General features: G+C 43.7%; 1 non-coding gene across 1 annotated transcript; it reads left to right on the forward strand.

Annotated features, from left to right (window-relative positions):
- The first annotated feature begins 1,041 nt into the window (after window positions 1-1,041).
- On the forward strand, window positions 1,042-1,148 carry LOC126987055 (U6 spliceosomal RNA). Its single transcript, XR_007740138.1, has one exon. It is a non-coding gene; the product is annotated as a U6 spliceosomal RNA (small nuclear RNA).
- Window positions 1,149-22,762: the final 21,614 nt, after the last annotated feature.

A 22,762-nucleotide genomic window follows, 5' to 3' on the forward strand; every position in this document is an offset into this window, starting at 1 on the left:
TTCCTCCCTTCCCTATTTTGCCTCCTCCTCCTCCTCCTCCTCTTCTCTACCTGGATTGCCTTCTTCACCCTTCCTACTCACCCCTCTTCCCCTCCTCCTCCTCCTCCTCCTCCTCCTCCTCTCTCAGTAATTACTCATTGTTCTCCCGTGAATCTAAAATCTTCATTACCCACCTCCTCTCCTTCCCTCCCTCCCTCCCTCCCGTCTTCCCTTCCTTCAATGACTCAGTGGGAGGGAGGGAAAGAGCAGGTGAGAAGGAGGGAGGGAGAGAGGGAGGGAGAAAGGAGGAACAGGAAAGGATGAATGGAAGAAGAGAGGTAGAAGTAAAGGAGGGGAAAGGAGAAGGAGAAAGGCAGGAAAGGAGAAAGGTGGAGAGAAAAGAGAAGGAGGAAACAGAGATAAAATGATGAAGAGAAGAGAGATGGGGAAGAGGATGGGACTGGGGAAGGGTGGAGAAGGTAGGGGGGAAGAGAGGAAGAATTACGAGAAAGGTCAGAGAGGAGCGGGAAGCGACAGGCAGGGTATGGAGAGAAAGAAAGGGAAAGGAATGGAAGGATAGGGAGGGAGGGAAAGGCAATGAGTCACTAGCTGGTCAATGATGAAACAGGTGATAAGGAAAACCAATTAACCTTCTTCAGGTAGCTCTGTCCAGGTGTGTGTGTGTGTGTGTGTGTGTGTGTGTGTGTGGAGAGAGAGAGAGAGAGAGAGAGAGAGAGAGAGAGAGAGAGAGAGAGAGAGAGAGAGAGAGAGAGAGAGAGAGAGAGAGAGAGAGAGAGAATATAAGTGGGACAAAAGATTTTCTGCTTCACGAAATTACGGAATGGTTGTGAGATTTTATGGTCACTGGCAAAATATAAGAGAGAGAGAGAGAGAGAGAGAGAGAGAGAGAGAGAGAGAGAGAGAGAGAGAGAGAGAGAGAGAGAGAGAGAGAGAGAGAGAGAGAGAGAGAGAGAGAGAGAGAGAGAGACACACACACACACACACACACACACACTGCCCAGCTCTTGAACCATATGACCGCGTCGTCCCCCTCTCAACAACGTACTCGCTTCGGCGGTACATATACTAAAATTGGAACGATACAGAGAAGATTAGCATGGCCCCTGCGCAAGGATGACACGCAAAATCGTGAAGCGTTCCACATTTTGAATCGCATCGCCCTCGTGGACTTACTGATACCAAGATTGTGTGGGTAGAAGTTACCAAACATCGTGTTATTGAACGTTTGTGGGATGTGTTAGGCGCGCGCGTCATCCTGTAAGCCACGCGGTCAGCCTTTCCCGCGCCCGCCTGTCCTGGGTTCGAATCCTTCCAGATATGTTTGCAATTTTAACTTATTTTTACTTGTAGATCATTTTGTTTTGACTTATCTCTGCGAGTATTATGTTTGTCCTAGTTTATAACCCCACCAGATAAGTTTACAATTTTACGGCATTTTTTTCTCTCTTTTACTTATATATCTTCATTTGGTTGCTTTGGCTTAAATATGAGAGCTGCGAGTATGCTGTTTGACGCACTTATGATGGCTTGTTTGTCCTAATATCAGATTCAACATATATTCTTACAATTTGTCGAGTTGATCTTTATATTCTACTTAATTTATCTGACTTAGTTTTTTTTTTATGTCATGACTTAAATTCTGTACCAGTTCGAATCCGCTGGAGACACTTTGACAATTTTATCGTTAATATTATTTTTTTTCTCTGTTTACTTATTTATGAGAGAGAGAGAGAGAGAGAGAGAGAGAGAGAGAGAGAGAGAGAGAGAGAGAGAGAGAGAGAGAGAGAGAGAGAGAGAGAGAGAGAGAGAGAGAGAGAGAGAGAGAGAGAGGTAGAGATAGAGAGCGAGAGAGAGAGAGAGAGAGAGAGAGAGAGAGAGAGAGAGAGAGAGAGAGAGAGAGAGAGAGAGAGAGAGAAAGGGAAACAAACACGCCTACATAATAACCAGACGACAGGTAAAATTTCAGCTTCCACGACAGGTAATTGGTAACTAGTCCCTCCTTACATCTCTCTCTCTTTGTTATTCTGTCCTCTCTTTTTTTATCATTTACCTGTCCTTTTCATATTTCTAGCATTTTTTTTCCATATCATATTCTCCCTTCCTTTTCCTTCCTTCCTTCCTCCTCTCTCTCTTCCTCCCTTCATTCCTTCCCCTTTATTTTTCATCCCTTCTCCCTTTTTTTCTTTTCAATTCATGTCCCCCAGTCTTTTCGTTTTTATATATTTTCTCTATTCCCTTTTTCCTCCATCTCTCTGCCCCTTCCTTTCTTCTTTCATTTATTCCTTCCTTCCTTCCTTCCTCCATGCACTTCTTCCCTCCTTCCATCCTTCTTTCCTCCGTTATACTTCCCTCATAAACTTTCCCTTTCAGCAATCTTTACCTCCATCAAGCCCCTCTTTCTCTCCCTCTTCCTCATCCTCTCACCTACACGCAAACTGTCCCTCTCTCTCTACTTAATTCCTCCTCCTCCTCCTCCTCCTCCTCCTCCTCCTCGTCCCTCACTGATATCAACTCTCCCGCCATCCCTTACCTCTCCCCTCCCTCCCTCCCTCTCCCTTTAAACAACTGGTCCCGTCTCTCCCCCCGCTCCCCCTCCCTCCTTCTCTCCTTCCTCACCGTACCAGCTGCTCTCCTCTTCCTCTTCCTTTTCCTCCTCTTCCTCTTCCTCCTGCCCTTAGTAACACCTGTCCTCCTTCCTAACTTCGTATTGCCTCCATCCTTCTCTCTCTCTACCTCCTCTTACCTGCTTATCTTCTCTTTCTTCTCTCTCTTCTTTCTTCTCTTTTCTTTTTCTTACCTCACTTCTCCCTCTCCTCTTTTTTTCCCCTTCTATTTACCTATCTATGATTATCTTATTTCTCCTTTACTTCTCTTTTTATCTCATCCTTCCTTTTTCTCTAGCTTCTTATTTTCCTGCCCTCCCATCCCTTCCTTCTATTTCCTCGCCCTCCCTCGTTATTTTATCTTTCATCCCATTCCTCTCTTTTCCCCCTCCATCCCTTCCATTTCCTATCTATTTACCTTCTCTCATCCACTCCATCAACCTACCTCCCTATCTCTCCCCTTTCCATCTTCCTACCTAAACCCTTCCCCCTCCCTTTCCTAATAAATTGCTTACCTCTTCCTATCCTCTCTATCTAAGTACCTTCCTGTCTCTCCCTCTCCTTCCCTTTCCAGTTCTTTCCTTTCTATCCTAACTATCTGCCGCTCCCTTTGTCGTCTCTCTCTCTCTCTCTTCTCATCCTCTCTATCTATAACTAACTACGACTCGTTTCCCTTCACTTTTTACCTTCCTATCTCTCCCCTTTCTTCCCTTTCCAGTTCTTTCCTTTCTATCCCATCTCCCACTCCCTTTCTCGTCTCTCTCTCTTTCCACCTCCATTCTCCCTCACTTTTCCTGTCCTCCCTTTCCATCCCAACCTTTTCATTTCACCCTTTCCTGAGTTTCCTCCCACACTACTTTTTTTTTCTCTTCCTCCTTCCTCCTCCTCCTCCTATCCCTCCCCAGGTGTTGTTCTTCCCCTGCAACACCTGGCTGGTCTTCCTCTATCGACAGTCTTTTTCGTCCCCTTCCCGCGCGCCGACCCATGACGCGGCGCCCTGCATAATTAAACAGCGGGGCCAAAGGTACACGAGCGTCGGGACAGGTAATGATGAAGAAGGGAGTGGTGGTGGTGGTGGTGGTGGTGATGATGATGGTGGAAATATAGTGGGGTTGATATTGTTCGAGGTGGTGTTGGTTGTGGTAAATGGCAGGTGGGGATGACTAATGATGTAGAGGGGAGTGGTGATGATGATGATGGTGGTGGTGATGATGATGGTGTTTTTTAAAGTGGCGGTATTGACAAAGGTTAACAAGAGGTCGGGATGAGTATTGATGTAGAGGGGAGCGTGGTGATGATGGTGATGATGATGATGGTGGTGGTGGTATTGGCAAAGGTAAATGAGTATCCAGAAAGAGGTAATAAAGAAGGCAGGGGAGTGTGGAATGGTGGTGATGATGATGGTGATGCGGAGGGTATGGTGAATGTGGTGATCACTCGCTGTGGTGGTGGTGATGTTGCTTGGGAGGTGAGTCTGCACGGTAGGTGGTGGTGATGAATAAAACGCAAAAGGCGGTGTTTGTGGTGGTGATGGGGAGGTGATAGCATGGTGAATGGTGATGATCTCTGGTGGTGATGTGAGGTGGTGATTATGGTGGTGTTGTGGACGTGAGTGAGTGGTGATGGTGGTGGTAATGGGTTAGTTTTGCATATCTGGTAATAGTGGTGTTTGTGGTGGTGATAGCGGTGGTGGTGGTGGTGGTGGTGGTGATGATGATTTGATTGTTAGTCGTATGATTGTTGTTGTTGTTGTTGTTGTTGTTGTTGTTGTTCATTATCTTTGTCGTTGAATCTAGTATGTTTTTTTTTTTTTTTTTTTTTTTGTGTGTGTGTGTGTTCTTTACGTATATAACTGCCACATTTCTCTCAACATTTTTCTGCTTTGCTTCATACATGACTTTGTAGAGAACGCGTGGCTACATACATACATACATACATACATACATATACATACATACCTGTGCCTGTATAAAACGTTTGCCAGTCCCTTCCATTTTATTCTTGTCCTGTTCTACTCGTCTTTTTCATTCATTTCCTGCATTCATTATTCCACTAACTCGCATTTTTAACAGGAAGGAAAGGCGCACACCCACACCCACACACCCGCACACACACACACACACACACACACACACACACACACACACGCAAAATGACAGCTTGACATCTGCAGTAATAAAAATGTTCTCTCTTGCCTTGACGTTTTCTGTTTTTCGTCATTTTTTCTAATCACGCAGCTTCAGTAACTCGTTTCCTGTCTGTTCCGTCTGTTTGTCTGTGTTTGTCTGTATCTACATATCAGTCGAGCAATCAATCTGTCAGTTAGTTTGCCAGTTAATCATTCACTTCCTATCTGTCATTTTTTGTGGATCCATATATCTTTCCATCTGCGTTTGTCTATCTATCTTTGTGTGTGTGTGTGTGTGTGTGTGTGTGTGTGTGTGTGTGTGTGTGTGTGTGTGTGTGTGTGTGTGTGTGTGTGTGTGTGTTTTCTCTCACTCTCTTACTCTGTCTCTGTCTGTCTGTATGTCTGTCTATTCTCTCCTTCTCCCTCTCTCTCTCCCTCTCCCTTTCTCTCTCTCGCCGGGTGCACTCTCCCTCGCCGGCGTGCTCTCACCTCTCACTAATTACAGGTGCGTTGACGTGTAATGGGCAGCGTTGCATTGTGCGCTGCGCCCCCGCCGTAACCAGGGCTGATCAATGGTGACTCATGGGAGCAGACGCAAGGCCCGGCTGAGTGGCGGACTGACTGACTGTGAGAGTGACTGGCTAACTGACTGACTGATTGATGCATGACTGACTGACTGACTGACTGAGTGGTTGACTGACTGATCGATAAGCTGACTGGTGCATGACTGACTGACTTAATAACTGAGTGGCTGACTGATGACTAAGTGAGTGAGGAGGTGAATGACTAACTGAATGAATGATCAAACCAGTGACTGAATGATTGATTGTTGGATGAGAGATTGAATGACTGGTTGACAGACTGACTGACTGACTGGTGGATGAAAATATGATTAAGTGCACGACTGTCACTCTTTTTATGTTCATTGTTCGTTATGCAGTCTGTCTACCGTCAATATGAATGTCTACAGAAAAAAAATAATAATGTCTGAAGCATCATCTGTATTTCCTCTTAGTCACGCCTGTTAGTTTCCCTGTTAATCACGTTCCCTCACCTGGCTGACTCACCTTTCCCTTCGTTAAAAACACATAAACATCGAACCTTATCTCTTAGCTCATTCTTTTCCCCCATGACTCACACCTATACACTACCTGTTAAGTGGCTGCTCCCCTGGCTCACTCACCTGTGTTAATGGCCCCTAAACAAGCACCGAACACTATCTTAACAATCGCTGGTCCTCCCTCGTGACTTATACCTGGATCACCAATTACCTGGACATGTGGTTGATGGGTCCCAGGTGAGTCCGTATTGCGTGGGGAAGGTGAGTCAGGAATGGTGAGTCACATTTGCGTGTCACGATCTCTCTCACACACACACACACACACACACACACACACACACACACACACGAAGATCGATATATCCTAAAAAATCTACATATCCGAGGGAGAGATGGAGGGAAAGAGAGGGAATAATAAGGTAGGCAAAAGAGGAAGGGAGGGGAAGGGAAGGGAGGGGAGGTAAGAGAAGAAAAAATATACCTGGGGAGGGAAAAAGGGAGAGAAGGGAGAGTAGGGAGTGATGGGAGAGAGAAAGAGGGATAGGCAAGGGGGAGATTAAGGGAGGAAAGAAAGGAGAGATGGAGGAGAGAGAGAGAGAGAGAGGGATGGGAGAGGCTAGGAGAGGGGAGAGAAAAATGAAGTGAAAAATAGATAAGTGTGAGGGAGATAAGTAGAAAGGGGGAGGAAGGTTTTTAAGGCGGCGAAAAAGGGGAGAAAAAAATGGAGGTAGGCAGGAGGGGCATGGTAAAAAGTGTGTGTGTGAGTGTTTGTCCGTGTATGGAAGTGCAGAGAGAGAGAGAGAGAGAGAGAGAGAGAGAGAGAGAGAGAGAGAGAGAGAGAGAGAGAGAGAGAGAGAGAGAGAGAGAGAGAGAGAGAGAGAGAGAGAGAGAGAGAGAGAGAGAGAGAGAGAGAGAGAGAGAGAGAGAGAGAGAGAGAGAGAGAGAGAGAGAGAGAGAGAGAGAGAGAGAGAGAGAGAGAGAGAGAGAGAGAGAGAGAGAGAGAGAGAGAGAGAGAGAGCATCATCACGTCATTAGCGCTAACAGGTAACACATAAACACCTGCAAACGAGTCACGAACTTCACGATATTCTGATCTCTCTCAAAGCAAAATAAACCATCCTGCCCTCTATATCTGTGTGTGTGTGTGTGTGTGTGTGTGTGTGTGTGTGTGTGTGTGTGTGTGTGTGTGTGTGTGTGTTTGCCAATTTACGTGGGCCAAAACGCATGTGTCGTCCATCTGTCACGGGTAACTTCCAAACGAGTCAATAGCGGAGTGGAAAAAAAGGATCTCTTGTCGCTGTAGATTAATACGAGTTTGCGAAATCCGATGGACGAATATTGAACACTGATAGGGGGGGGGGGAGAGAGAGAGAGAGAGAGAGAGAGAGAGAGAGAGAGAGAGAGAGAGAGAGAGAGAGAGAGAGAGAGAGAGAGAGAGAGAGAGAGAGAGAGAGAGTGTGTTTGTGTATACGTGTAGTCAGATGGATACAGATACTCGAGTTTACAATAAGGAAGGAAAAGGAAGGATGGCGTAAAAGGAAACAGGGAAAAAGAAGAGATAAAGAAGGGAAAATGATAGGGCAGGACAGATACAAGGTGAGGAACGGGAGGGAAGAAGGTAAGAGGTAAGAATTTAAGAGTGAGAAGGAAGAGAGTTACGTAGCAGAGGAAGGTAAAGTAAAAGAAGTAAAATATGATGGAAAAAGAGGAATCCTGAAGAAAAAAAGGCAGGAGAAAGAAGGAAAATCAACACAAGGAAAAGAGAGGAAAATGAAGGCAAAGAAAAGAAACGGAAAAGAAGGCAAGGAAAACAGAGGGAAAAGAATGCAATGAAAATAAATGGAAAAGAAAGCAAGGAAAGGAGAGGGAAAATAATGTAAAGAAAAGAAAGGGAAAAGAAAGCAAGGAAAAGAGGGAAAAGAATGCAAAGAAAAGAAAGGGAAAAGAGGGTAAGGAGAAGAGGGAAAAGAATGCAATGAAAAGAAATGGAAAAGAAGGTGAGGAAAAAGAAAGGTAAAAGAAGGTAAGGATAAGGAATGGAAATGAAAGCAAAGAAAAGGAAGGGAACAAAAGGCAGGGAAAAGAAAGGGAAATGAAGGCAAGGAAATGGAGGTAGAGCGAAGAGAGGAAGAGAAAGAAAGAAAGAAAGAAGAGGTAAGGAAATGGAGATACTGATGGCAAGGACGAAGAAATTAAAGAAAGTGAAAGAGTGAAATGAAAGAAAATGAAATGAAAGAAAGTGAAGTGAAATGAAAGAAAATGAAAGCGAAATGAAATGGAAGAAAGTGAAAGAGAAAATGGGAGTGAAAGTGAAATGAAATGAAGAAAAAGAAAGTGAAATGAAAGAAAGTGAGAGAAAGTGAAAGGAAGGCAAGGAACTGGAGGTAGAGAGAAAAGAGGAAAAGAAGGAATTGAGGTAGAGAGAAGAGAGGAAGAGAAGAAAGGAAAGCAGAGGTAGGAAGGGAGGCAGAGAGGGGCAGGGAAAGGGGGGTGGGGCAGGGGGGACAGGGTGTGAAATCATGGCTGGGGAAACACAATACACAAGTTTCAAGTTTCCATTTCCAGAGTCAACTTGAATGCAAGAAACACGGCACTTACTGGCGCCTGTGTGCGTGTGTGTGTGTGTGTGTGTGTGTGTGTGTGTGTGTGTGTGTGTGTGTGTGTGTGTGTGTTTTCTCACCATCTTTCCTACTCTTTATCCTCTTCCTTCTCTTCTTCCTCCTCTTCCTCTTCCATCATTACCTCTACCATCTTTAGTCTCTTCACTTCGTTCCTCCTCCTCCTCCTCCTCCTCCTCCTCCTCCTCCTCCTCATCATCATCATCATCATCATCATCATCACCATCATCATCCTTAACCCAAACAACTGCTCCCTTCCCTCCCACCTTCTTCCTTCTCCTTCTCCTCCTCCTCCCCATCCTCCTCCTTCACAACCTCTTCATAGCATCCGAAAAATGTTGCTTCCATCCACCTAACCTCTGCCCTCCTCCTCCTCCTCCTCCTCCTCCCCCTCTTCGTTCTTCTTCCTCCTCTTCCTCCTCCTCCTCCCCCTCTTCGTTCTTCTTCCTCCTCTTCCTCCTCCAGGTCCTTCAAACTCTCGTGTTCATCCAAAACTTTCCTCTCGTTTTCTTTCTCTCTTTTGCCTCTTCCTGTTCTTCTTCCTCCTCCTCCTCCTCCTCCTCCTCCTCCTCTTCACGGTACATTTCTCCCGCTTGCTTCTGATTCTTCCTCCTGGTTCCAGTTTAATCACAAGAGCCTCTTTTGTCTTGCTTTTCTCCTCCTCATTAAATTCTCTATTTTTATTTAATACTATTCCCTTTTAATTTAACTTTTGTCGCTGTTTTTTCTTTATCTCTCTCCTCTTCCTCCTCCTCCTCCTCCTCCTATTAATTTTCCTTCTTTTTTTCTCTTCTCTTTCTTCTTCCCTTCGTTTCCTGACTTCATTTTTCATTTTATTTCTTTTGATTTCACTTTTGTCGCTGTTTTTCTTTATATATCTCCTCCTCTTCCTCCTCCTCCTCCTCCTTTTCCTCCTTCTCCTCCTCCTATTCATTTTCCTTCTTTTTTTTCTCTTCTCTTTCTTCTCCTCTTCGTTTCTTGACTTCATTTATCATTTTATTTCTTTTGATTTCACTTTTGTCGCTGTTTTTCTTTATATCTCTCCTCCTCCTCCTCCTCCTTCTCCTCCTTCTATTCATTTTCCTTCTTTTTCTCTTCTCTTCTCTTCTCCTCTTCGTTTCCTGACTTTTTATTTTATTTTATTTCTTTTACTTTCACTTTCGTCATTGTTTTTTCTTTCTCTTCCTCCTCTTCCTTCTCCTCCTCCTCCTCCTCCTATTCACTTTCCTTCATTTTTCTCTTCTATTTCTTCTCCTCTTCGTTTCCTGATTTTTTATTTTATTTTATTTCTTTTACTTTCACTTTCATCATTGTTTTTTTCTTTCTCTTCCTCCTCTTCCTTCTCCTCCTCCACCTCCTCCTATTCACTTTCCTTCATTTTTCTCTTCTATTTCTTCTCCTCTTCGTGTCCTGACTTTTTATTTGATTATACTTTCACTTTTGTCAGTTTTTTCTCCTCCTCCTCCTCCTCCTCCTCTACTCATTTTCCTCCATTTTTCTCTTTTCTTTCTTTTTCTCTCTTCGTTTCCTGACTTCATTACAGCAAATTTTCTCTGTTTTCTTGATATTGTTTTTCCTTTCCTTCTATATTACTTTCTTTGGCAATTCACTTTTTGTTAATAGTATCTTTTTATTTCTTTCCCTGCTTAATTTTTCCCTTTTATCTATTTTCGTATCTGTATATTCTCTTCTTTCTTCTGTTATTATTCGTATTATTAGTTGTATTTATTTTGCCTCCTGCTTCTACTCCCATCCGTATCTTTCTACTTCATCTACCTCCTATTGCTTCCTTCCACTTCCTTTTCTTTCATTTATCTCTTCTTTCATATTATTATTTTCTCTCTCCTTTTCCTCCCTTCCATATTTCGCCAAGGCCTTCTCCTCTTCCTCTTCCTCCTCCTCCTCCTCCTCCTGATCCTCCTGGGTGAAAAAAAACAGAGAAAGCAATGAGAAAAAGGGAAAAGATAAAGAAAAAATAATAAAGAATGAAAAAGATTAATTGATAAATGAATACGTAGACATATATAAGTAAAGAGAAAAAACAAAAATACAAAAATACTGACAGACACTGATGAAATAACATACACAAACAGACAGAGGAAAAAACAGACAGACAGACAGAGAAGCAGACGGACACACAGACGGAAATACAGAGGGTCGACAATACCAGGTGAATCATTTATGGCCGAGGTAGAAAGCGATTCAGTTCCCTTTGCGTCGGATCCTGTGTATTGATGTTGCCAATTACGCGGTTCCCGGTAGGTTTCAATCCGCTATAGAGGGGCGGGTTTAGATGCTCTTTTTTTTACATCCTCTAAATACAAACGCGATAAAAGAAAGGGACGCCGGACTAATAGGCGGTTAGGTTATAGAGGAGAAAGAGGAAGTGGGGGAGAGAGAGGAAGAAATAGAGGGAAGTGAAGGGAAGGGCTGGAGAGGGAAGGGAAGGAGAGGGAAGTGATGGGAAGGGAAGGAAAGAGAAACTGGTGGAGGAAGGGAAGATTGGAGGAAGCAAGAGAGGGAAGTGAAGGGAAGGGAAGGGAGGGAGAGAGAAGTGATGGGAATGAAGGAAAGAGAAACAGATGGAAGGAGGGATGGAAGGAAGAAGCAAAAAAGGGAAGTGAAGTGAAGGGAAGGAGAAGGAAAAGGGAAGGGGTGGGAAAGAAGGAAAGGAACTGAGAGAGGGAGGGAGACAGAAAAAGAGGGATCATGCAAGGGTGAAAATGGAGGCAATATGAAGTGAAAGGGAGATAAGGGAAGGGAAGGAAGAGAAGAGAAGGGACGGGAGGCGTAGAAGTAACAGAATGGGAAGGGAAGGAAAAGGAAGAGGAGGAAAAGGAGGGATGAGAAGGAAGGAACAAGAGACTGAGGGAGGGAGAGAGAAAGAAAGAGAGGTAGTTTTGAAAAAGTGGATATGGAGAAGAAATATTAAGTGAATGGGAAAGAAAGAAGGGAATTGATTGGGAAGAGGAGGGTTTTGAAAAGGAAGAAAAGGATGAGAATGGGAACTGAAGGGATGGTAAGGAAAGGGATAGGAAAGGAGGGAAGGAAAGAGAGGGATGAAAGAATTAAAAAAAGAGAAGAAAATAAGAGGAGAGAGAAGGGAGGAGTTATAGAGAGAGAGAGAGAGAGAGAGAGAGAGAGAGAGAGAGAGAGAGAGAGAGAGAGAGAGAGAGAGAGAGAGAGAGAGAGAGAGAGAGAGAGAGAGAGAGAGAGAGAGAGAGAGAGAGAGAGAGAGAGAGACTTTAAAGGTGGTAAAACGTGAAAAAAATCCGCGCACATTCATTCTTTCTGTTCCTTGGAGTGTGTTTACGTTTGTTGTTTGTGTGTTTCTCTCTCTCTCACTCTCTCTCTCTCTCGATTCGTCCCCTCCCCTCCCATCCAATTCCCTCCTCCATGTTTACCGCCTCTTTTCTCTCCTTTTCTCTTCCCTTTTTATTCTTTTTTCTCTCTCTCTTCCCCCTTTATCCCTTTCACCACTCTTTCCCTTTTTTTTGTTCCTAATACGTCATCACTTTCTCCTATTTTTCTTTCGCTATTGTCTTTTGTTATTTTCTCTCTCTCTCTCATGCTCCCCTCGTTCGTTATCGAGTTAGAGCGAAAATCTACGGTAAGAACTTGCCTGGCTTTTCTAACTCTGGGTATTTCCCCCGAAGACTCTCTCTCTCTATATATATCTCTACCTTTACCTCTGTCTATCTCTCTCTGTTTTTTCTTTTCTCTTTTCTTTTTATTTCTGCCTCTCTGGATACGCATTGCTTCCGAGAGACCCATGACGCAGCATTTCACGATCTCGTCTACAAAACGTAATATACTAAAGGAATATAATGATGATTCTAATAATTTCCTCTAAAATGATGTTCCCTGCCGTGATTGAAGCAAGGAAAACATAGTGGAAACAGGATTAAAGGAAGTAAAAAGGAATATATAAAAAGGCAAATATTAAAAATCACACAACAATATCTGAACAAAAAAACGTAAAAAAAGATGTATCAGACTATTACTACTACTACTACTACTACTACTAAGGCAACCAAAAATAAATAACAGATCAATAGCTAACTTGATTTGTGTGTGTCTTTGTGTGTGTGTGTGTGTGTGTGTGTGTGTGTGTGTGTGTGTGTGTGTGTGTGTGTGTGTGTGTGTGTGTGTGTGTGTGTGTGTGTGTGTGTGTGTGTGTGTGTGCGTGGGTGTGGGAAGGGAAGTGCGTGTACGTAGATGAATCAGGAGAAAGAAAAGATAAGAAAAAAAATAATGAAACCAGAAACTTCCTTCCCATTTTCCTCTCCCCTCTTCCTTCCCTTCCTCTTCTCTCCTCCCTCCGTCTCCCTTCCTCTAAATCATCCTTCCTTCTATTTATCTCTTCCTCTCCCTTCCAACCTTTTATTTCTTCCTCGTTTGTTCCCTCGTCTTCTTCTTCTTCCCTTTCCTTCTCGTCTCTTTCTTCTCCTTTCCTCTTTGTAATTTGCTTTGTCTACAATTATCTGTCTCTTCCCTCCCTCCCTCCTTCCCTCTGTATTCCCTCTCTTGGTCTCCTTCTCCCTTCCTCTACCTCTTCTCCCTCTCATCTTCTTCTTCTTGGTCTTTTGTTATGTTCAAGTATCAACAATTATCCTTTATCTCCCTCCTTCCTTCCTTCCTCCCCATCTTCCTTTCTTTCTCTCTTCCTCCTTTCTCTCTCTCAATCTATATCATCTCCTTCCCTTCTCCTCTTCCTTTATTCTTCTCCTCTTCCTCCTCTCCTCCGTGGTCACTTTATAGTCTCCCTTCATCTCCCTTTACCACAATATATCTCATCTCCCTTCTCTCCCTTTCTTACCCCCCTTTCTCTCCCTCTTCCTTCCTCCTCCTACATAAAGGAAGGAGGAATAATAGGAAACCGTAGGAAGACAAAGTTACTCTCCTTACTCTCCCTCCTTCCTTCCTGCTGCCCTCCTCCTCCTTCCTTCCTCCTCCTTCTTTCCTTTCCTCCCTCCCCCTTCCCTCCCTCTCACCGCAGCACACAACATATTACATGCTTCTCTCTCTCTCTCTCTCTCTCTCTCTCTCTCTCTCTCTCTCTCTCTCTCTCTCTTCTATGTGGAAATTAAAAATAATGAACTTGGCGCCAAAGTGCAATGGAAAAATTGGAGGAGGAGGAGAAGAAGAAGAACAAGATGGAGGACGAGGAGGAGGAGGAGGAAGAGGAGGAGGAGGAGGAGGAGGAGGAAGAAGAAAACAGGAAGAACAGGTGGTAGGGGAAGGACATTGCGGTAAAAAAAGGAGAGGAAACACGGAGATAAAGAGTAACTAGAGAAACCTGAGGAGGAGGAGGAGGAGGAGGAAGGAGGAAGAGAAAGAGGAAGAGGAGGAGGAAGAAGGGGGAGGGGAAGGAAGAGAGAGAAGAAACAAGAGGAGCCGGTAGCGATGAAGGTGGGTGGAGAAAAGGAAACCAGAGCAGGAACAGAGGTCGGAGGAGGAGGAGGAGGAGGAGGAAGAGGAGGAGGAGGAGAACAATAGAGGTCGGCCCACGTAACAAGACTTGCAATAAACGTTGAGTTGTAACCTTGGAAAACTTGCAACACACGGCAACACAACGGCAAAATCTGCATTCCTTCCTTTACCCTCCTACTCTTCCTCCTCCTCCTCCTCTTCCGTCTGCTCCATTAGTAACATCACCACCAAACAAAAACAACAATTCTTTTCATTTTTTTTTCATTTCCTTCCTCTTCCTCCTCTTCTTCCTCTCCTCCTCCTCCTCCTTCTTCCTACTTTCCCTTATACGTATTTTGCCTTCATTCTTGTCTTCCTTCCATTTCTCTCTCTCTCTCTCTCTCAGCTAACTTGGTAGAATTGAGAAACTTTATGGTCGAAAACTGGCATATTCATTGAGAGAGAGAGAGAGAGAGAGAGAGAGAGAGAGAGAGAGAGAGAGAGAGAGAGAGAGAGAGAGAGAGAGAGAGAGAGAGAGAGAGAGAGAGAGAGAGAGAGAGAGAGAGAGAGAGAGAGAGAGAGATAATCTGCTAATGCTCCTCACCAAGAAGAAGAAGACGCCCTTGACGACGGCCTGGACACTGTCGTGGTGGCCCTGGACATAGCGGGTGCTTGCGACAGTGTGTGGCACGGTGGCCTCCTAGAGAAAATCCGCGCAAAGGGCTTCCAAGGCGACCTCCTTCAGCTCCCGGGAGACTACCTTATAGGAAGGACGCTCCAGGTCGTCGATAATGGGCAGGCGTCCGAGTCCCTGCCAGTGAAGGCATCAGTGCCACAGGGTTCAGTGCTGGGGCCAGTCCTGTGGAATATTTACGTGGACGACCTTCTCCGGCAGCTTTCAGCAGTCTCAGCTTTCGCTGATGATTGCACTCTCTCTTGCACCTACCCCCGACAAGACAGTGGGCGAGCTGCTGACGAGGTCAGTCAGCAGCTGAGGGCGCTACAGGAGGAGCTGGCAGGTGACCTTTGCTCCAGAGAAGACCCAGGCAATGGTGGTCTCTCGATCTCCTACTGCCGGGCCAGCAGTGGAGGGGAGGCTACGCTATGGCGGCATCCCTCTCACACTGCAGGAATCCGTCAACATTCTGGGAGTGGAAGTGGATCGAGGGCTACGGTTTGACAGCCACATCAAACACATTGCCCAAAAGGCCTCCCACAGAGTCTCCTGCCTGCGAAGGGTGGCCAGCTTCATCGACAGAAAAGGGAGGCTCCTGCTCTACAAGGCCCAGATACGGCCTTACCTCGAGTACGCTGCCCTCCCTTGGGTGTCGTGTGCTGCCTCGCACAGCGGGAGACTCGACAGCATCCAGCGACGGGCGCTGCGACTGGTGGATGCTGCAGACCCCCCAGCCCAGACGGAGACTCCCAGCTCCGTCGCAGCGCTTGTTGTTTTCACAAGTCACAGAGGTAGGAAGTGCCACACCTGGCGGGCCTACGTCAACCTCCGAGAGTCACCACGCGGGACACGAGAACGGTGCTATCCCGTGGTGACGCAGTGGAGGTGCCACGTTCCCGCACCAGCCAGCACCAACGCACCTTTGTGGGTAGAGTCTCCCGAATGTGGAATGTGTTCACGGCCACCGTCCCTCCCGTCCGGGGGATGAACACTCAGGAGGTTAAACTGGTGGCCCAACGCTGGAGAAGCTCACTCCCCACCCCACTAACACTTATAGTTAATTAATGACGCAGTACAATGTGTGTGCGTATATATATATATATATATATATATATATATATATATATATATATATATATATATATATATATATATATATATATATATATATATATATATATATGTGTGAATGTGAATATTGTATGTTTTTACTGTTTTAAATTTTTATGTATAGACTTTATGCCCTTTGAATAGGCAGCACACGGCAGTGCACCTTTGGGTCTTGTTAATATATATGTATGTTTAAAAAAGATAAAAAATTGGGGGGCGGAGGGAGGTTAAATCAAATTGCAAAGCCGACACACACACACACACACACACACACACACACACACACACACACACACACACATACCAGACAAAAACATGAAATAGGTTTAAACTTATTATTTATTTTTGTCACGGAAACTTCCCACTGTTTTCTTCTCTGGTCTTTCCTCCTCCTCCTCCTCCTCCTCCTCCTCCTCCTTTGTTCCCTCTTTCGTTTCTCATTCACCTCATTCTCTATTTATCCTTTCTCTCCTTCTTCCTCACCCTATTCCTCTTTCTCATTTCATCTCTTCTCCTCCTCCTCCTCCTCCTCCTCCTCCTTAAAGAGAAATTCAGATGGAAATAATAACAAAATGAATCACCTATTAGGAATAATCGAGGGCAGGAAAATAGCAGAGGAGGAGGAAGAGGAAGAGAAGGAGGAGGAGGAGGAGGAGGAACAGGAGGAGTAGGAGTAGGAGGAGGAGGAGGAGGAGGAAGAAGAGGAGAAGTAGGAGGAGGAGGAAGGTGAGGAGGAGTAGGAATAGGAGTAGGAAGATGAGGAGGAGGAGGAGGAGGGGGAAGGAGACAAGGTGGAGAAAAGAGGCAAATGAATATAAAATGAGAGGAGATGAGGAATGAAAGGAGGAGAGAAGATTATTTTAGTAAGAGGATTGAGGAGGAGGAGGAAAAGGAGGAGGAAAAGGAGGAAGAGGAGGAGGAGGAGGAGGAGGAGGAGGAGGAGGAGGAGAAAAATGAATCAGATCAGAGTGTAGTGTGAAGTGAAATTAAAATACATTCTTCAAACACCTGGTTATTCATAGTAGTAGTAGTAGTAGTAGTAGTAGTAGTAGTATCAATAATAATAGTAACGACGAAACTATAGGATTAACAAAAACAATAACTAATTACAATGCAGCAACATCAACAGTAATAACAATAACACCAATATTAATAAAAACAACAATAAAAATGCAAATAAAACACGCCATCAATACATTTCCCTCCCTCAAAGCACCCCCGCGAGGCCTGTTTCCCGCGTCCTTGTGTCCTCGTGTACGCCAAGAGGTCGGCGGCGAGTGACGGAAGGAAGGAAAAGACGGAGGGCTGGTGGTCAGGAGGTCGGTTGGGTTAGATTGGATCGAGTCTGGTTGGTTTGTTATTTGGGTTGGGTTGGTTAGGTTGCTCTGGTTTGTATTGCGTTGGGTTGTGTTTCTTTTGGTTTGTTATAGTTTGGTTTGGTTTGGTTTGGTTTGGGTTGGAGTGGTTTGGGTTGGGTTGGGTCACGCTAGGTTGGATTGAGGTTGGTTGGGATTGGGTTGCATTGCGTTGTGTTGGATGGGTTTGTGGACTACTGGGTTGAGTTGGATTGGGTTAGGTTGGGTTTGGTTGACATAGGTTTGTGGGTTACTAAGTTGGGTTGCGTTTGTTAGATTGAGTTGATGGTTGAGTTTGGTTGAGATGGTTGTATATTTTTATAACGAGTGATGGCAGTAAGGTTAGCGGGAAAAAGAAAGGGAGAGAGAGGGTTACAACTTGGTAGATAAGTAGATAGGTAGAAAAATAGGTAGAGAGGGAAGTAGAAAAGTAGGTTGGGAAAAAAGTAGATATGCAAGCAGGCAAGTAGACAGACAGGAAGATAGGTAGGTAGATGTGTACATAGATGTAGATAGGTTAAAAAAAAGTTAGGAAGGAAGAAAGGCAAGTATGTAAGTAGATAAGCAGGTGGGTGGGTAAGTATGTAGGTAGATGTGTTGGAAAGAAGATTGGAAGGATGAAAGGTAAGTAGGAAGGAATGTAAGCAGGTGAATAGGGTGGAGAGAGGGCAGGGGGGATCAAAAGGAGGTCAGCAAGCAGGTACGCAGGTAGGCAGGCGAGATGATTAGGCTCAGGTAGCACATAAAAGCTAAAATTCGGGGCGATGAAGAGACACGTAAGCGACTAAGTTTGAGGCAACACCTGGCTGATTGGGGCTCGTCTTACCTCCTTAATTGGTGAACTTGGGACCCATTTAAATAAGTGCGCCCGCAAGTGTACCTGTCCGGGGGGGGGGGGGGGGCGCTGCTCCTTACCTGAGGCCTTGAGGTGTGATTAGGGGAGGGTTTACCTGGTTTATCGATAACTATCTTAACTATCTTTTTCTTGAGTGTGGGGGGGGGTGAGGGGGGGGTAAGGAGTGTGTGGGAAAGTGTGGGTGGGGAGGAATAGTCTCTCTCTCTCTCTCTCTCTCTCTCTCTCTCTCTCTCTCTGTCTCTCTCTCTCTCTCCCTGGCAGTGGTCGCTCCTAACACGTCTTTATCGTTCCCTCTAAATCTCCTTCACTCCATTACCCTCCAAAGGGATTTATATTTTATCTATTTATTCAGTTCAATACCGTTTTTTGCTGCCCAACACGGAGGAGCAGAGTGTAACAGTGGCGCGTGGAAGAGCGGAAAAGTAAGAGTGAAATCAAGAAGGAAATTTAGATGGAGTGAAACTGTTGAAAAAGGAAAAGAGAATTGTACTGATTTATTTTATCTATTTATTCAGTTCAATACCGGTTTTTGCTGCCCAACACGGAGGAGCAGAGTGAGGTCAAGAAAGAAATTTAGATGGAGTGAAACTGTTGAAAAAGGAAAAGACTGACTGTTAGACTATGGCTGTGAATAGTAATAAAGAAAAAGTTTAAAGCCAGCAGGAAGAAGAGCAGATTTTAAGGGCAAGAAAAATATTTAGGAGTGAAAAGGAAGGAAAATTTAGAGAAAAATATATATTATAAGGCAGTTTGAGTATTGAACTGAAAAAAGCTGTTGTGAGTGAAAAGTTAAGCGGAATAACCTGAAATAGGAAACGGTGAAAATGAGACGGGATGATAAAAAGAAAATGAGCGTTGAGAAAGTGAAAGAGAATAGTAAAGATTTTTAGACCGTTTGTGTATCGTGTTAAAGCGACAGTTATGACAGATAAGAAAAAAAACTCTGCGTGAAGACATGGAAGAGAGGAAGGTGAAGAGAAGATATATATGAAAACCCAAGAGGACAAAAGGAAACAAATGAATAAGTAAGCCACAGTTATTAAAGATAGGTCAAGCAGAAATAACCGAAAGAAAACAAGAACAGGGAAGGTGAAGGAGGTGAAAATATGAGACAAAAAAAAAACACCCAGACGAATAAGCGAGCCACAATTATTAAAGATAGGTCAAGCAGAAATAACCGAAAGAAAACAAGGACAGGGAAGTTGAAGGAGGTGAAAATATGAGACCAAGACGAAAAAGAGAAAAATGTCACGATTTCAACATCTGTGTACTGTATTAAGGGGAAAGTTTTAGGCGTGAAAGTTAAGCAGAGGAAAGGAAGAGATGGAGGAGAAGAAAGAGGACGGAAGAGAAAGTGAAAGGGTGCAAGTTAAGAAGGAAAAAGGTAAAAAAAAAAAAATCGAAGAGCGGCCGTGAACTGTATCAAAGGCAAAAGTTAAGGAGTCAAAGTTAAGAAGGACCTTGTGTGAGAGAGAGAGAGAGAGAGTGAGAGAGAGAGAGAGAGTGAGAGAGAGAGAGAGAGAGAGAGAGAGAGAGAGAGAGAGAGAGAGAGAGAGAGAGAGAGAGAGAGAGAGAGAGAGAGAGAGAGAGAGAGAGAGAGAGAGAGAGAGAGAGAGAGAGAGAGAGAGAGAGAGAGAGAGAGAGAGAGAGAGAGAGAGAGAGAGAGAGAGAGAGAGAGAGAGAGAGAGAGAGAGACCGAGAGCGAGCGAGAGAGAGAGAGAATATGAGGAACGGTGAGAGTAGAAAGAGGAGGAAGAAAATGTAAAATAAAGTAAAATGAATAAGATAAAAAAAAAAAATAACGGTTGTCTTGTATTGTATAGAAGTAAGAGTTAGTAAAGCATAGAGGTTAGACTTAATGGATGATAGTGCAGAAAGAAAGGAGGAAAGAAAATGTAAAATAAAATAAAACTGTAAAAAAAAAGAATGATTATCGTGCACTGGGTGAAAGTCAAGTTAAAGAGGATATTGTTGAAAGATGAAAGTCGAAAGAAAATAGGAAGAAAAATGGGAAATTGCTCTGTATCAAGGCTAAAACATAAGAGTGGAGAAATACGCAGCAAGTTATGAGAAGGATGATAAAGGAAGAGACGAGGCGAAAAGAGAAAATGAACTGAAATAGAAAAAATATATATTGTAGCATCTGCGTGTGATATATCGAGACTAGTGTTAGATTAGTGAAAAATTATGAAGCGAGTCACCAGAAGGAATGATACAAATAGTGACGAGGTGGAGAAAAAGGACAAGTTAATAGGAAGGCCGTAAGATAAAGGTAGAAAGAACGATGAAAGGAAATGAAGGTAAAAAATAAAAGGAAAGGAAAAAACATCAAGGGAAAGGTAAAAAAGAATGATGAAGGGAAATGAAGATGAATAAGAAAAGAGAAAGTATAAGGTAACAGAAAAGCCATAAGGGAAGGGTAAAAATATTGATGAAGGGAAATGAAAGTGAAAAAAAGAGAAAGTATAAGGCAACAGAAAAGACATAAGGGAGGGGTTAAAAATACAATAAAGGGAAATGCAGGCAAAAGAGGAAAGGAAAAAGTGGAAAAATGGTGTATTGTATCATGGCCAAAAGGAGTGAAAAGCAAATAAGTATAAATAAGAAAAATAAAGAGAAAGCAAAGTATGACACAGCAGGCCCATAATAGAAGATAAAAAGAAGACACGACACATCAAAACAAAGAAAATAAACAAAAATAAAAAGATCAAAAGGAAAGAGGAAAGGTTAAAAGAATATACATACAAAAGAAAATTATAAAAGGAAGAATAAAATAACTAGTAATATAGAAAGGTCAGGCAACGCGAAACACTCTTGCTAACCAAAAGGAGAAAATAAAATGCAGAAATAACAACAAAAAAGATATGATAAGAAAGAACAGCCAACACAAAGTCATGAACATCAAATAAAGGTGAGCATAGTTAATAATTAAACCACTAAAAACAACTAACAATGGTAAAATAAAAAATATATAGATCACAGAGAACTAACTAAAAAAATAATGTAAAGAAAATGAAAAAAATATTAAAAAGTTGGAGGCAAGAAATGAAAATGTTAACTAATAATATATCAAACAGAATAACATTAACCTATATAGACAAGACCAAGATGAATAGATAGAAGAGATATATTAATAAGAACATAAGAACAGCTCAACATAAGGAGTCTGCAAGGGGGCGGTTGGGTTGTACAAGGCAACTCCTGTAACCCTAACCGCACCTTTCCTTACTACCCATGAATTTATCCAACTTTTTTTTTTACAGCAAAGGAGACAGTTCAAGGGTGTAAGGAAAATAAAAAAAGTCCGCTACTCACTGCTCCTGAATAGCGGTCAAAGGATGAATGTACCTATCGTATTAGAACTCACAACATGACTACCAAGCCTGTTCCACCCATTCACAGACATACAGAGAGACAAACATATAGACGATGATATATAAAAACAAAGAAAATTAAGACAGAAAGCATCACCTGACTTCTCATAAGCACCATTAGAGAAAATAAAGAAGAAACGATCAAAACAGAAACCGTAAGTACAGAATAAAAACAGAAAATGAAGAACTGACAAAATGACGTCAGCGCGGACCAAAAACAAGACTTTTCCGCCCTAAAAACATCAGGTAATTGTGGGTCGATTGTCAGACGAGACGGAAAAAAAAGACTAATTGTTTCGACGTGGCTGCAGCTCTTTTCTCTCATACTCAGGTAGCTTTTTAACCTTTTTTTCCTACTTCAAAAACGAAAACAACTAACCCTCCCTCCCAATTACTACTACTACTACTACTACTACTACTACTACCACTACTACTACTACTACTACTACTACTACCACCACTACTACTACTACTACTACTCCATTTAAACTTTTCCTTTCTCTCTAATTCACTGTGGTTCAATTTTCTTTTCTTAGGCAGTTCTTCAACCTCTCTCTCTCGCCCAGGGCCACAAAGGCGTGTAAATATTGGAACGTTTGATCCATTTTAATCCCCAACTCGGCTCTTGGTGGTGAGTCTTCAGAAAACTGTCTGCATGCATGAGAGTGACGGACGGGGAGAGAAAAGGGGGAGGGAGGGAGAGAGGGAGGGAGAGAGAAAGAGAAAGAGCAAGAGAGAAAGCGAGAGAGAGAGAGAGAGAGAGAGCGAGAGATAGAATACTGATTTCCATCCACGGAACACGTTGAGGAAGATTTTGTCTCTGATGAATATTCAGTCCTACCACCTCCTCCTTCCTCCCTTCCTCTCTCTCTCTCAGTGGGTCGAGGGTAACAAGGAGGCCAGAGGGAGTGAGGGGCTTAGCAGGGAGAGTCAGAGAGAGGGAGAGGGAGAGAGGGGAGAGTCAGAGAGAGGGAGAGGGAGAGAGGGGAGAGTCAGAGAGAGGGAGAGGGAGAGAGGGGAGAGGCACAGAGAGGGCCGTGGGAGGCTCCAGAGTGAATAAGCGAGGAAATTGCTTTTGGGAAACTATCAAAACGTCGCTTCATTTTCTGGCTTACGAGTCATATAGATAAATAAGTAAAGGAGGAGGAGGTAAATAAAAGGAGTGCGTGGAAATGTGGCTGGTTGAGGTAGGAGAGGAAATTATGAAGGGAATGAGTATGAAAAGGTCAAGGTTGCGTTGAAATGTGTGTGTGCGTGTGTGTGTGTGTGTGCTGGGGGTCAGAGAAAGAAGGGGAATGGGTGTGGAGAGACAAAATAGGAGTGTGTTGGGTGTGGGAGGGGATAGCAAAGGAGGAGTGGAATGAGTGTTGAAAGACCTAAGACGCGTAAGAGTGCGTGAGTGGGGGGAGAGAGGAACGCAAGAGAAGGGAATGGGTGTGGAGAGACAAAATAGGAGTGTGTTGGGTGTGGGAGGGGATAGGAAAGGAGGAGTGGAATGAGTGTTGAAAGACAAAAGATGCGTAAGAGTGCGTCAGTGTAGGGAGAGAGGAACACAAAAGGGAATGGGTGT

The sequence above is a fragment of the Eriocheir sinensis genome, chromosome 63 (assembly GCF_024679095.1).
Source record: "Eriocheir sinensis breed Jianghai 21 chromosome 63, ASM2467909v1, whole genome shotgun sequence".
NCBI lineage: Eukaryota > Metazoa > Arthropoda > Malacostraca > Decapoda > Varunidae > Eriocheir > Eriocheir sinensis.